The sequence below is a fragment of the Natrix helvetica genome, assembly GCF_964273705.1.
Source record: "Natrix helvetica genome assembly, chromosome: 4".
In the NCBI taxonomy this organism is placed as follows: Eukaryota; Metazoa; Chordata; class Lepidosauria; order Squamata; family Natricidae; genus Natrix; species Natrix helvetica.
In genome coordinates this window covers 75124733-75139630 of record NC_138550.1, presented here as the reverse complement: position 1 = coordinate 75139630, position 14898 = coordinate 75124733, and the positions used below count along the sequence as shown (strand labels likewise).

General features: G+C 38.7%; 1 protein-coding gene across 2 annotated transcripts in view; it reads left to right on the top strand.

The window, feature by feature from the left end:
* Positions 1 to 4960, top strand: part of FOXA2 (forkhead box A2) — a 75468-nt gene extending 70508 nt beyond the window's left edge. The window contains exons 5-6 of one of the 2 annotated variants that reach the window (XM_081952512.1): positions 677 to 1649; positions 4318 to 4960. The gene's annotated coding sequence lies outside the window, so the exon portion shown is untranslated. Of the gene's footprint in view, positions 1 to 676; positions 1782 to 4317 lie in introns of both variants that reach the window. The other variant, XM_081952510.1, reaches the window with a different exon arrangement.
* Positions 4961 to 14898: the final 9938 nt, after the last annotated feature.

Genomic DNA, 14898 nt, shown 5'->3' with positions numbered 1-14898 from the left:
CATTTGTGATCTTACCATTAGCAGAGATGTAGAAAAAGTTCAAGATAGTTTAGAGCAAACATAATCTCATATTCCATTCCCATATAAAAACACATCATTTTGTATTCAAAATAATCTGAAAATGTTCCAGAAGGGTTGGAGAATAATTATTTTTGTGTTTCTGACTTTCAGCTTTTCTCCCTCTTTCACTTCTCCATGCAGTTGTTTTCACATTTGTCCTTCAAAAAGATAACAACTTGGAGAAGTAACAGAAGGAGCAGTAGCTAAAAGTGTTATATGCTTGTTAAACCTCATCAACTGACCATTCTCTACATTGAATGACAATTCTCTATCACTTATCTAATCATTAAATTACCACAGTCACCAAAATATATCATCTAGGTTAGATATCTCAAACTCATATTTACTGATCTGGAATAACCGCTATTGCCTCCTTCTGCATTTATTTTGTACTCAAAATGAAAAAGACGGATGCCTGAACTATGAACTTTCCCATTCACATTATAGCCACAAACTCATTAGGTGGTCTTTGACAAGCCACTCACAGCCTCCAACTGTATGTTAGGTAGTTCCTTCAAATATGGTCACTCAGAATATTTTTCTAATTGAAAGCAGCCTTTTTAGTGTTGGACTCAGCAAAAATTAATTTATCCCTTTTTTCTCCATTCTTTTATAGGTTTACCGTTGCTTCATAATCTCCGCACTTAAAAAAACAAGATAAAATCTCTCTCTAGCTTCTCCATGCCTTTACCTTATGAGTGAAAATGCTTGGTAATTTGAACTATAAAATGACTTCAAGAGAATGAGTGCAGTAGCTTGGATGTAATAGACTATTTTGTGATTGAAAAAGGAGGAACAGAATTCCACAAAACTAGAACTATCACATGTGGATGCCAAAAATCTGGATGGACACTAGATGGCAGGAAACTTAGATTTTCTGATATCTTCTCCCTCCTATCCAGTGGTCATTTGGATTTCTGCGGGCCATATACTGTAGTCCTATTAAAGTTCAGTTTGCCTGCAGGAAGTGTTACCAAGCCAACTATTAGCCTTAGTTTATTAACTTTACTAGCTTCTACCAACTTTACCAAATTTTAAGTTGAAAGTAAGAAGAACCAAAAAAATAATAAGAAATAAAAAGAGTGAAATAGAAAAGAAATAAAGAAAAGAAAAGTGATGAGAATTGGTTTTTGGTCTTCTTAGCATCATAATTTCCCTTGTTCAATAATTTACTCTTTCTAATAATCAAATCCATAAATCACAAGCTTAATTTTTCTTTTTTTTTCCAGCAAAATATATCATCTTTGATATTTTTCTAAAGTTGTTACTACTGGAATATTCCTTCAGGTTTCAGTGCAAAACATTCACCCCATATCTACCATCCACCCATGCTATGCAGAGCACTGAACATTTGCTGCCATATTTTAATTTCAAAAATGGTTTTCTCCAGTTGCAATGAAATTATAATGAAGCCATTGAGATATGGCTGTTTAATGACATAATGGAAGGGGAACAAAGTTAATTCAGAGTGAAGGCAGCAACTCCACTGACATAGTCATGAAGCTCATATGAAGAAAACAAGCTGAGAAAAAGGAATCAACATCAATTCACAGTTGATTTGCTCTAAAGTTTTGCTAGAGCAATATATGGTGAGTGCTGACAGAATATACCGGTATGTCAAAGAAAATATGAAGAAATACCACTATGCTGCTGCACTGAAAACATTTACCCTCTCCAAATGCCTGAGGAAGGTACATTTTACGGAAAGGAAAATGTCCACTGTATGTTTCTCCTTATTTGATTTAGCCATAGAAATGAGCAAGGGAAGACACACAATGCCTCTTGTTAATGTTAGCAATGACCGCTGAATGGCACCAGCAAAGTATGCTGGCAATGTTTAACAACCCATCTGTCTTTCACCTTTTTCTGCTCAACAGAAACCTTTGTTTGAGCCATATCCTCGTTCAGGCAGACTGTTATCTACTTATCTGAAATATTAATCTGAGATGAGGCACTGTATCTTTGTTAAAACAAGCTTTATTATTTTAAATAACCTCTTGTGTAATAGTTTAAAGCAACAAACTATTTTTATAGGAAAGGAAAATTTTGCATTTGTCTCTATTGCTGCAAAGGGACTCATTCATACTGTGAAATTAAAATGGGGGAACAAATAAAGCAGCAGGTACAGATGGCATTTGAATATTCATGTTACTAATGAGGAATTGAAATGCTAGAGACAGTTTTCCTTTTTTTCTTTCATTCTACACCAAGATTGATAATAATGTTAGATCAATGGAGATATATATGTATGATGTATGTATGTATGTATGTATGTATGTATGTATGTATGTATGTGTGTTACAACCCCTGGTATGCCCAGCACAAATACATACAATTATACATTTAATTAAGTGTAGTGAATCTGGGCAGTCATGAGGCTTGTGAATGAGAAGAGCTGGAGAAAACATCTTAAGTTGGCTCTTTGTGCAGAAGGTCAAAGGGAAGGCTTTGGGACCAACAGAATCCAATACAAATTTCTCCATATTATTTATTTAAAACCTGTAGAATTTGGGGTTTTTTTAAGCAGAGTTTAAAGCAAAGCTGAACAAAAATAAAAATTAATACAATTGTTAAAGTAGAAAAAAAAGAACATTATCTCTACCAGTCACTTTTTAAAACAATTATTTTATTCTTTAACTGGGAACTTTAAAGGATTAATTAAAAAATTTAAATTAGAACAAACTGCAATGAAATAAATGTTTGGATTAAATTTAAAAAACCTACAATGCATCAAATATTAAATCTCAATCAAAATCAGCCAATACAATTTGAGTTTAGGGTTGGTAGTAATAGGTGATTTGATAAACATCCCACAATAAAGTCTAAGACTGTGCCCTGAGACAAGGGACCCTTGAAATAATAACTCATGTCCTGTAATACTGTATCATTGATGAGGATCCTAGACCTATCACATAATTCCATGGTAAAACATCTAGGAAGTTTTGATCTTTTTAATGTACAGTTGTTATCAGATCAATACGATTCAATCTTCTTGAACATAGCCAATTTTTTTATACTGCTCATAAAATTAGACAGACTTTGATTGCCCATTGATAAGCATACCACCTCATATTTTTATTTGTTTTTATTTTATTTTTTAATATGTTTCTATCTGTAACTTTGGTCTGTGACCATAATACAAATTCAATTCTACTCTGGAAGCAAGCAAGTAAGTAAAAAGCTTAAAATGATTTCCTGGTACTTTATAATATGGAAAACAAAATGGCATCTGTGAAGAACTCCAGGAATGGATTAGAAAGGAGGAAGAGTTTGTTTTCTTTGTCTCACTCCTTTATCTTCCCTCCCCATTTCCCCTACGATAAGGTGACCAACTTTTTTACAATGAAAAGGAGGACAAAGAAATTGGAAAAAATATATCGTAAATAAAATAAGTATTTTATTCATTGCAACAATAATACACTAAAATATGATATATGCATAATAAAAACATTTGCAACATTTTATATTGTAATTATGCTTACATGCCTGTTAATTATTATTTAAATAAGTACTTTTCCATTGAATTAATATTTTTTATCAATGTATCATCTTCTAACAATATATTGGAAATATCTGAACAAGAAATATCCTTCATATTGAATTTTACGGCAAGTGCTGCAGCTAGAGTATCAACATTCAATCTCGATTTCTCACTTGTCAAAAAATCATTGGCAATTGAAAAAAACTCTTTCAACTGCTGCATTAGTTCCAGGGCAGCACAACGTAAATTGAACAAGTATAAATAAATGTTCACATGGAATATGTTCATTTTTGAAATGGCTGAAAATATCCACCCATCTTTTATCAATTTCAACGTGTTGATTTTCCCATTGTATTAATTTTTCAGAATTTAAATATACATTCACTCTTCTAATTTCTTCAGAGACAATTGTCGTCTATTTTAATGTCTAGCATTTCTTTAGATAAAAATTCAACACAAGATTCAATATCTGTTCAATATACTTGCGATGAAGTAAAAAAAAAACACCATTAAAAACTGTTTAATAAAATACGTCACATAACGCGCAACAGATTAGCCTTCAAATATCAAAAAGGAGGACATGTAGGAGGACACTTTTTAAGGGAGGACAGAACTTACAAAAGAAGGACTGTCCTCCCTAAAGGAGGACGGTTGGTCACCTTACCTACAAAGACTTCTTGGAACAGTCCACATGGTCCCAACAAAACATATGAAAGGCGGGGAAAAACTTTTATTTTATATCCAGGTCATAATTGAGAATTGTTTTGCCTTTCCAGTCACAAAAAGCCACATTCAACTTTTGACTTCAAGATACTTTCACCCGTGCATTGATGAAGGGCAAGGAAAGCAAGCTTTATGGATTTAGTTTGCTAAATTAACTCTAAGATAAAGGAGTTTGCTTTCCTGGAGTTACCAAACCATGCCTGTAAGTGCAGACTGTTGGGCATCCTGCCACAAAGGACTGACCAAATTCCCAAGTTGCTGAATGAGGGAAGAAGACTCATTAAAACATTTCAGGTTTTCTAGAATTTTAAAATTGAGTTGATGGGAGGATAAATTTTGCTTTGAATTTATGGTTCATTTATCACTTTTAATATTTTGGAACATAATCTAGCAGAATGAAACACCTGTAATCACTCTCAATAAGAAATGTAAGTATAAGCTGTTTCCCAGTATAATTATTGGGTTTTTTTTAATGTAATTTTGATGGGATTCTGCTACTTGACATATTTTACACTATATTTTTAATGTATCTCACAAAAAATGCAGAGAGAAAGTATCAAATACTGTACCCCATTTTCACAGGAAGTATTAGTATATAATAGATTTACTGGAGTATTGTAGTTTATCTTGTATATAGAAATTGTAATCTAATGCAAGTATCATCTAAGCCTGGTGTAATAAATTAAATGATTTTTAGGGATTGATGCCATTGTGTGTTTTGTGTGTATTCTGAGTACAAACTAACAGTTTCAGAACAATAGGGTTTTTTTCAGAATCACTTTGATGTTCACTCACTGTGGATCTGAGTGTGTTTTATAAAAGCAAACATATGCATTACCCTGTTTTAAAAGAGCAAAACTTTAAAAAAAAGAGAGAGAGAGAGAGAAAAGAGATTTTCTCAAAGGCTCAGGTACAGCCATGCAGTGAATCAATGTGTTCAATTAGTACCTGGTTATGACTGAAATTGACCTGGTGGCAAATATGAAATATCAAAGCGCTTGTCAGCACTCCTGAATGGGACAAAGAAAAGGCACATTAATGATTAACTCTGCTAAAAGCTCCAGCTTTTGTATTCCCATGGTGCTTGGCCTATCAGGCAGCCATGTGACATGCTCGGGCCATTTTCTAGCAGATTGGAGAAAGCTAGAGAGCAAACACAGGTGCTTTTCAGCCAGCCGTGCTGTCAGGGACAACCACAAACAGCCACAGCTATGCTTGGCTAAATTAACCCCTCTGTTTGCCTCCATCTTGGCTTCCCGGAGATCTCCCTGGGTGAAGCCAGGCAGCCTTTGCTCCTGGCCTATGCTATTCACACTCCTCCCCCACCCCACAATAAAAGAATGTTTCTGCTTTTAAAATCAGTCAGTATCCTTGAGGAGATTCAGTTTAAAGAACTGGTAAACTACTTTAAAGTGCTTCATTCTGAACTTTAAAATAAACAAATCAAATGAGTTTGCTTCTTCATTCCCAGAATAATTATTTCGGTGATGTAAACATACATGATGACAGTGGGGCATACATCAAATGGGAGCCCCATCATTCAAGATTACCTTTTGTCAAAGGGTATTTACAGTGCAAGTAAAACTATTTAACACTACACATTAGGAATAATGACACAAGGAGTTCTTTCTGTGCACTTGGGTTTGCACAGACAAGCTTTCCAATGGTTTGCAAATGGATGATGGATGATGATGATATTGAGCAGCATTTGTGAACATGGTGTCTATGGAATAATATAAGCAATAAGAAAAATCATTGCCCAAGGAGCCTGAAATATATGTTGAAGTTTGTAATTTACTTATATTATTGACATCATGCTGTAAATTTTAAAATAGTCACTGCTTTCAAATATGTAATTTAAATTATGGACAATATTTTTATGTTGTTATTTCTTCCATGAAACATCAGACTTACTTTCTTTTCTTATTCAAATATTAATATTAGTGCTCTATTAAATTAAATGAAGCCAAATGTAGTTTCACTAATATAATAAAGAACAGACTTAATGCCTTTCATGTGATATTCCACATGTAGAATTTTTTATACCAATGTTCATTTTATACCTATGTACTTTTTTTGCTTTTACGAGTGAAAGTTAGAAACATAGCTCCAGAGTTCTTTGCATACATGAGCTCATGACTGTTAATTCATTTCAAGGAAGGACGGTTGTTGGCAATGAGCAAAAATGCATATTCTATATATAACTTGCTGCTATATACTTCATTTTTATCCCATTTTAATAAGCAATAGCCCAAGAAATGTGATTATAGGGCTACCATATCTGTTCTGCAAATCTCTGGATGTCCACCAGATGGCAGAAAAACCTGCTTATCTTTATGTCTTTGCTGGCATCTAAGGACTACTTAAATATTTGCGACCCAGATGTGCAGCTTTATAATTATAATGTTTTAATAATTTCTATTAGGAAGGAACTGTACATACACATCTTGTGGAGTAAATTTTGCTGAACTCAGTAGAACTTAATTCCAAGGAGAGTTTTGCTGGACTGCACGGACTGCACATTCTTTTCTATATTCAGAAAAGCGATACTGGCATTCTATTTTGACCTGTGAAAGTAGCTGCAAATCAACAACAAATAAGGAATTTCATTAACAACACTATATACCAACTTTCAGCTATTTCCCAGTGCTTCAAACGCAGTATCTCAGTAATAAACCATTATACCCCTGATACCTACTCAGTTTTATAAAAGTTCCACTATTTCCTGTGCTTCATGACTATCTCTAGTTATTTGGGCAGAGGCCATTCATCCAGACTCATTGTGTCCTCAGACATGGCACAGACAGTGACCAGCTGCCTGTGGCATTAAAGAGCTATGCTGCACAGAGTTTGCCTTTTAGAGGATCTGGCACTCAGCCTAAGTAATTTAGACTTTCTTGAGGAGGCATTTTCACTGTCTGACTTGTGAGGCCTAAATAGAATTGTACAGCTGTTACTTTTAGCCTAAAATCCGGAGTAAGTAACCCCTATTTGTTGAATGGGTGATGTGAGATCTAGCAAATCACTTTACACTTTAGGGATTAGTCTTCATTCATTTTGCAGTTCTGAGGATTGCATGAGTTCTAAGGGGAGCATTAAAAATATACATGTGAGCAAGGTGATTAAATACAGACAGGAGAAGGTTCTTGAGCGTTTAACAGCTGCATTGATAGAGAATTTCAGCAGCTGCAGATTTGTAGCCCTCTATGACTAGTCGTATCTGCCAAACTTTTCTTCTCAACATAGCTATTCAGACTGCAAATACTCTGCTGGCCTCTATTTCTTATATTCTCGTATCCTTGTTTTAAACACAGTGAAAGTGACCATTCCCCAACCCCATTCCAAAAGATTCTGCAGAACATCTTTCTAAAATATCTTTTTTTCCCCCAACTGCTTCCTCATGAAAAAGGATTTGGGACACTTACATGACTCATACTGTACTGCAGAAATACAAAAATGAATGGCTTAGTAGTGCAACCAGGAGACATCTTTCCACACTCGATTTGTATAAGGTTTTACCCTGATTTTGAAAGGAAATGGGAAACTGGTATGCATATTGACATCAGTTCTCTACCATCTCTGTTTGTAGCATGGATTAAAATAGTAGGAAAGCAGCATGAGACAATCAAGTGAATTGTATGGATGTATTAAATACTCATCTGAAATGCAAAGTATTTCTAACATTTTTATTTGTAATCTTATGTCCATTTGCAATTTTATCAGTAACTGCTTTACGGCATGATGATCTCATGGTGCTTCGACGTGTGATGGGAAACAGTGATGTGGGCTGCACTAACTGCATAGTATTTCCCCCCTTCTTCAGCGGTGTTCTTTTCCAAATAAATACAGTTGGCTGCTTTAGGCCAGTTTTTGCCAAATCTGGTACAGTCAATACATATTACTTCTGGCCTACGGCTGTAATAATAAAAAAATCTGGATTTGTCACACTTCAATTATATTCAAACACAGCTTCCAGAATGTCTTGACTATGTTGATGAAGAATTCTAGAAATTGTAGTATTATTTATTTACTGCCTACTTCACTATGGGGCTACTTAAGGCAGCTCACAACCATAAAAAAGAAGAAATAAAAAGCAAGTTTAAACAAAGTGAAAGCAAAACAGAATAATTCAATAATCAAGGGAAAAAAAAACAGAAAAAAATAAACAAAGAAAATACATCAATATGATTAGTAAAAAGAAAAGACGGATGAGTGGGGAGCAAAGAATGGGAGGGGAGATGGAATCTGCTATCACCATAGCAGCCACCTCCAGAGTTGAACTCCTGCATTGAGTCCCCAGGACAACTTGCAGATCCTGGTCTTTAGACTCTTACGGAAGGATAGGAGGTTGGGGCCAAATCTTACTCTGGAGGGCAGGATGTTCCAAAGGGTGGGTGTGAGGCAGAGAAGTTTCTTCTTCTGGATCCCAACAGTTGGAGCTCTTTGGCCAATGGGATCTGCAGTAGGCCTTCTCTGCTGGCCCAAGAAGGATGGGCAAGACTTAGCAGGACAACACAGTTCATCAAATAACCTGGATCTATGCCATCAACAGCTTTAAGGCATCAGCTACAAGGAATCAGACTGGGATAAGCTGGTTTAGACTTGAATTGTAATATTGTGTAACTGTGTAAGGTGGATAGATTCAGTTACAGTGGTGATGGGGGAATCATTAAAAGAGCTGAAAGATCAAATCAGAGAGACAGATCACTATAGAGAAAATCTATCCATGTGATCAGTAAGAGTCGATAACAACTTGATGGCACGTAATCAATCAAGTGGGCATTGCCTTCCTTAATTAGTGATGGTTTTTCAGGCTCCCAGGATTTCCAGCTCTTAATTGGAAAATCATCTTGGGTCCTTCTGCGTGGCCAATACAAAATAACAACTTTCTTTGTCTCTTGGGCTAAGGATAAACTCAGAACTGCAGCAAAGAATTTCTGATATATCACTAACACATCTTATTTTGGTTTATTATTTTGTGAACCTAATAATGCCATGAAACAGATAACTTTATTGTTGCTTATCTATTAGAATATTGACAGTCTGGTAGACCTGCATTCAGTCATAACTTAGGTCAATATTCCCATGTCTAATTTCTCAAAAATAAGAAAGATTAGATTCCATAAATGAGAGAGATGTTCATTCTCAAAATGTTTATGAAGGCACAGAGGAGCCCAGCAACTGGACAAGAAGGGTGGTCTCAGAACAGAGCTGCAGTACCAAATGGAGCTCAGAAATTTGCTGACTTGTAAATGCTTTTATCCATGTGCCTTATGTCCACATAAGGGAACTTGTCTTGCAATATGAGGCAAAATAGTACTTTCTACTTTGACATCTCAGGCTGCCTCAGAAATAGAGTAGCAATGAGATGGAAGCTATGTCTTTGAAAAGTAGTTGGTGGGGTTTCTTTGCACCATGGCAAGCAGACTGTATAGTTGAATAAAGAGAAACAAATGAATATGCTGCTTTTATTGAATGAATAATGAATCAGATTTAGTTTTAATAATAGATAATAGAAGAATAGATTAACCAAATGAAAAAATCTTGAACATGCATACAGACACAAATGAAAGATGCAGTCAAGCACGCAAATCCTAATGCCGTAAAAAGTTAGGCATTCTCTCTCATCAAGATCAAAATAATTTTCTTCTTGACCTTTATTTTCAACTGAAAATAGTAGGACAAGAATTGTAAGTAGGACTTGGATTAGTAGCCTTGCACACGTGGGTTGATCTACCTTTTATAATTTCAAGGTCAATCTGTTTATGTAGGGATTCTCTGAAAAAAATAAAGGTAGTTGGCTAGAGGGATAGGAGCAAAAAGAACTTTACTGTTTTCTAGTGGTTGGATCTCAACTATATTCAGAATTAAAAAAGTAAAGATATTCAAAGTCTTGAAGGATAATCTGATAATTGTAAAGTTCCAGGTTTCAGAATCAAATATGATTCAAAATAAAGTTCTTCCCAGACTGAGACAAGATTTACTAAGATCAATGCTAACAATGAATTATTTCTATAAATAATGTATCATATTGAACTTTGCATTGAATAAATAATGTGTCAGTGTTCCAAATAGCATCCAAAATTAAATCAGAGTCCAATGCAAAGTATTGCTCAAAGTTCCAATTTATTAAGAGAGCCATGTTGGCACATCTGGGAAAACCCAAATCTGAAACTTCCCGTTTTTCTCACCCAGTTGAAAGTTCATGATCTTGCCCCCACACCCACAAGTCCATCACATAGTCCAATCTTCCACTGCCATGCTGGCTGTTCCACCCATCCAATTCCAATCAAGTGCAGAGGTGTAGAGACAAAGGATGACCTTGGCTTCTATAAAGGAATTTTATTTTGGCTACATAGCATTTAACTCCGTACCATCCCCCCTCCCATTTTCCCATAATAGAAACAGCATAGTAGAATAATAGAAAGTGTGGCAGGCCAAAGATCCAAAAGGAATATGGCTGCAGACCTGACAGGCGGCCTCTCCTCAGAAGAAAAGCATTTCCTGAAAAGAGAATAATGTAGGGGTTAACATAAGCAGAACTAACCACATCTTCTTCCCCCCCAGGGGGGGCACTTTGACTTATTGGGAAACTTATCATGGAATTGTTTTATTAACTTATCAGCTTTTACATTCCAACTTTTTACCCAAGTAGCTTCAGACAAAGGGTACCCCTTCCAATGCAGTGAATATTGCAAGCGACCTCTATACAACCTAGAGTCTAAAATTTTCTTCACTTCATAGTGTGTTTCACCCTCTATCACTACTAGAGGAGGGGGAGGCTGGGTGGATGGTTTTAGGCTGGACCCAACCACTGGCTTCAGTAAGCTGCAATGAAAGACTGGGTGAATCTTCCCTTGAATTCTGGGCAGACTGAGCTGAACTGTAACTGGGTTAATTATCTTCACTATTAGGAATGGACCCAGAAATTTCTTGCTAGGCATTTTTAACTTTATGTATTTGGTAGACAAGAAAACTTTATCCCCCACACGGAAGAGGGGTTGAAGCGAGCCGTGCTTATCAGCTTGTTTCTTGTACTCTTTTGCTGCTTCCACCAGAGCTTTTTTCATATTTTCCCACCCCTTTTTAAGAGCATCCATCCATTCAGTCAGAGACATGGGAGAGAGGGGTTCCCTGGGCAGTTCAGGCATGGGAACAAATTCCATGCCACTGGTAACTTGAAAAGGAGTTAATCCAGTGCTGCTGTGGACAGCATTGTTGTACGTGACTTCAGCGAAAGGTAGCAAGGTTTTTATGGTCGGTGCAGACCTCGAATGGCACATTGCCCCCTTCCAGGAAATGTCTCCAAGTGAGTAGGGCCCACCTGACCGCATATGCTTCTTTCTCCCAAATGGTCCACCTCCTCTCAGTAGCGGTGAGTTTTTTGGAGACATAGGCGCATGGCAAGAGGTGCCCTTCTTTATTCTTTTGCAACAGCACTGCCACTACAGCCACATCACTGGCATCTGTCTGGATTATCAATTGCTGTTCTGGGTCGGGGTGTTGCAGTATGGGCTCTTGGGCAAAGAGACGTTTTAATTTCTCAAATACTTTTTGACAGTCCATTGTCCACCCAAGGGGCTGGTTTGCCTTTGGCTTTGTCAGAGAAGGACCGGTTTTGAACAGTTCAGTCAATGGCAGGCCAACTTCTGCAAAAGCTGGGATGAATGGCCTATAGAAGTTGGCAAATTCAAGAAAGCTTTGTAGCTTTTTGCAAGTACTTGGGGGTTTCCAGTCTAACACAGCTTTCACTTTCCCTGGATCCATCTCTAGCCACTCGCTGGAGATGCGATAGCCAAGGTGATCTAGTGAGGTTTTGTAGAATTCACACTTAGACAATTTTGCGTATAGCTTGGCAGCTAGAAGTTTTTCCAGGACCTGTTGTACCAGCTTCACATGGTCTTCTAGGATCTCAGAAAAAATGAGGATGTCATCAAGATAAACGAGCACCCCCCAATATAGGTGCTAACGTAGCACCTCATTTATGTACTGCATGAAGACTGCAGGGGCCCCTTGTAGCCCAAATGGCATAACTTTAAATTGGAAACTGCCAAGGGGGCAGTTAAACGCGGTCTTCCATTCATCTCCCTCCCTAATACATATGCAGTAATATGTCCAGTTTGGTGAACACCTTGCCTTTAGCCAAATGGTTCAACATATTCTTCATGAGGGGGAGAGGGTAGGTATTCTTTATGCATACGGCGTTTATCCCACACACATCAATGCAGAGATGAACCCCTCCTCTTCTTCTCTTTGAAGAGCACAGTGGCCGCTACTTCTGACTTAGAGGGTTCAATAAAACCCCACTTCAAATTGATGTCAAAGTACTTCCTTAATTCTACCATCTCTTTATGAGTCATTTAGTACATTTTCGGCTTTGGTAGGGTAGCTCAAGATATGAACTCTATCACACAATCGGTGGGCCGATGAGGGGGAGATAGTTACAATCTTCCTCACTGAAGACCCCTGCCAGGTCCCAGTACTCTTTTGGCACTTGCTGGATGCCTGGGGACCTTGTGTCTGCTGCAGAAGTTGCAGGTTCTGGGTGGTCTGCTTTATTGGGTTCAATAGTCCCCAGGGGGCTCTCTGGCTTCACAGGTGGTAGTGTCCCAAAGCTTATGATCAATTTCCTAATGCCATCCTCCCACTTTATGGTAGGTGTCTGTTAGGGATGTACCCCTAGGCTTGGCTTGGCAATGTATATAAGCTATGATTACTTTACTGTTGCTTTAAATGCTTAAGAGATGTAATTGGTTTGTTACCTCAAGCAGCCATAAGAGGGAGCCAGAATGACTGTTAGCTCTCTGTTTTGTTAGACATTGGTCGGTGTATTGTGAGGTATTGTGGTTTGCTACTGTTAGCTATATTTTGTGTGTTAGACTGACTATTTTGATAACTGAATTACTGAACCGTGTATGACTTGGACAGTTAACCGGACTCTGAATACCTCTATATTTCTACATAGTAAACTACTATATTTTTATACTATCCAGTGTCTCTGTATGCTGGTTTGTGCGTGTTATTCCATAACACTCTCATTACGCTTCTCTGCATACTCGCTCTTCTAACAGGGAGCTTAATTACTTAACAGTGTCCACTTGTCCAACCACACAAGTCCTCAAGATAATTGATTCATACATCTTTGGAACTATGATGAATCGGAGTAATTCATAGTAGCACCCTATCTGCAACTTTTACCAATTCGGTAATTAGTTTGGCTGGAGCCCCTCCAATTAGCATCCCATCCACCTGCTCAAACCGAATGGGATTAGCTAGAGGTCTTGTGCATATGCCTAGCTGCTCCACAATAGACATGCTGATTAAGCATTGGGTATAGCCGATGTCCCCGATTGCCTCAACTTGCCCTTCTACCCCTGTCTTGGGCACTATGAGTTTGGCTTTGATGGCAAAGGAGCGGATGGGTACACTTACCATCGGGTCATCATCCCCACCACTTCCTTCATCCGGGTTTCGCAAGGGCCTTTCAGCTGGGCCTCCATTGATCCCTGGGGAAAGGGTTCACATGTCTGAGGCTTGTCTAGCAAATATAGTGGCTTGTCTTTTCCCAGGCAGCTTCATTTGCCTCTCTGCTGGCTGAGGTTCCTGGAGGAGCTGTCTCTTCAGCACTTTTCCTTGTCTTGCTATTGGCAGGGAATCATCTTTGGAATGGGGAGCTCTCCCCCAAGCTTCCCAAGGTCTCCCCCCCATTTTGTGAAGGGGGGCAGAGCCCCCTGTGCCTGATGCTGGTTTTGTGCCAGCATGGGTGAGGGCGAGGAAGTGGGCGGCTCAGCAGCTGTTCCCAGATCTTGAGCTTTTCTATGTTGGGGCATTGCAGCTGGGGATGGAACTGGTTGAGGGTTCAGTCCCTGGGTTTGTCCCGGGCCAGTTATCTGAAATAGTGCCATCAGCTGAGGAGGGGCAGGCTTCCATTGGTATTGCACCCATCGATGGCCCGGGAAGGAAGCCCACCCCAGTGGGGGCTTGATTCTCAGGCTGCAGCCCAAACATCGGTGGCTTCTAGAGGAAGAAATCCCCCAGCCCCCCTGCTGCTGGCTGGATTGACTTCCCCATCCTGGTTGAGGGCCTGGCTTGCTTGTTGCTGTATGGAAGGAGCATAAATCTCCACTCCTGTGCATTGCAGAGTCTCTACCAGGGAAGGTGAATGTGGACTGGGCCATGGTCCACCTGGATGGTCCAGAGCTAAGGCAAGGGTTCACGTTCATCTGTCCGAATTGGTCTGGGAGAATGGTCAGAGGCTGCCTACGTGAGGGAGGCTGGGATCCCCAGTCATCAGAGCGGCCGTTTGGTGTTTGCTTTGCTTAAATCCCGAGGCTTCATCTTGCAGAGCTAGTTACGATTGCGAGGGAGGCCTAGGGGTCGGCTCTTTGCCTATGGCTCCCAGCTGCCATTCCCTCTCTGCGGGATCTACCGCCTCCACCACAGCTTTGGAAGGCAAGTAGATGGTCTCAACATAAATATGCAATCCGTCATCTGCTGCTTTCCCTGTGGCTTTCTTCTCCTCCATCTTCACTAAGGTTTTGCACTGCCCAAGCTCGCATCAGTTCTGGGGCTCAGGAACCCCAAACAGCATCCCAATTTTCGGGGTAGCTGGTGAAGCATTTTAAGGGAGATTA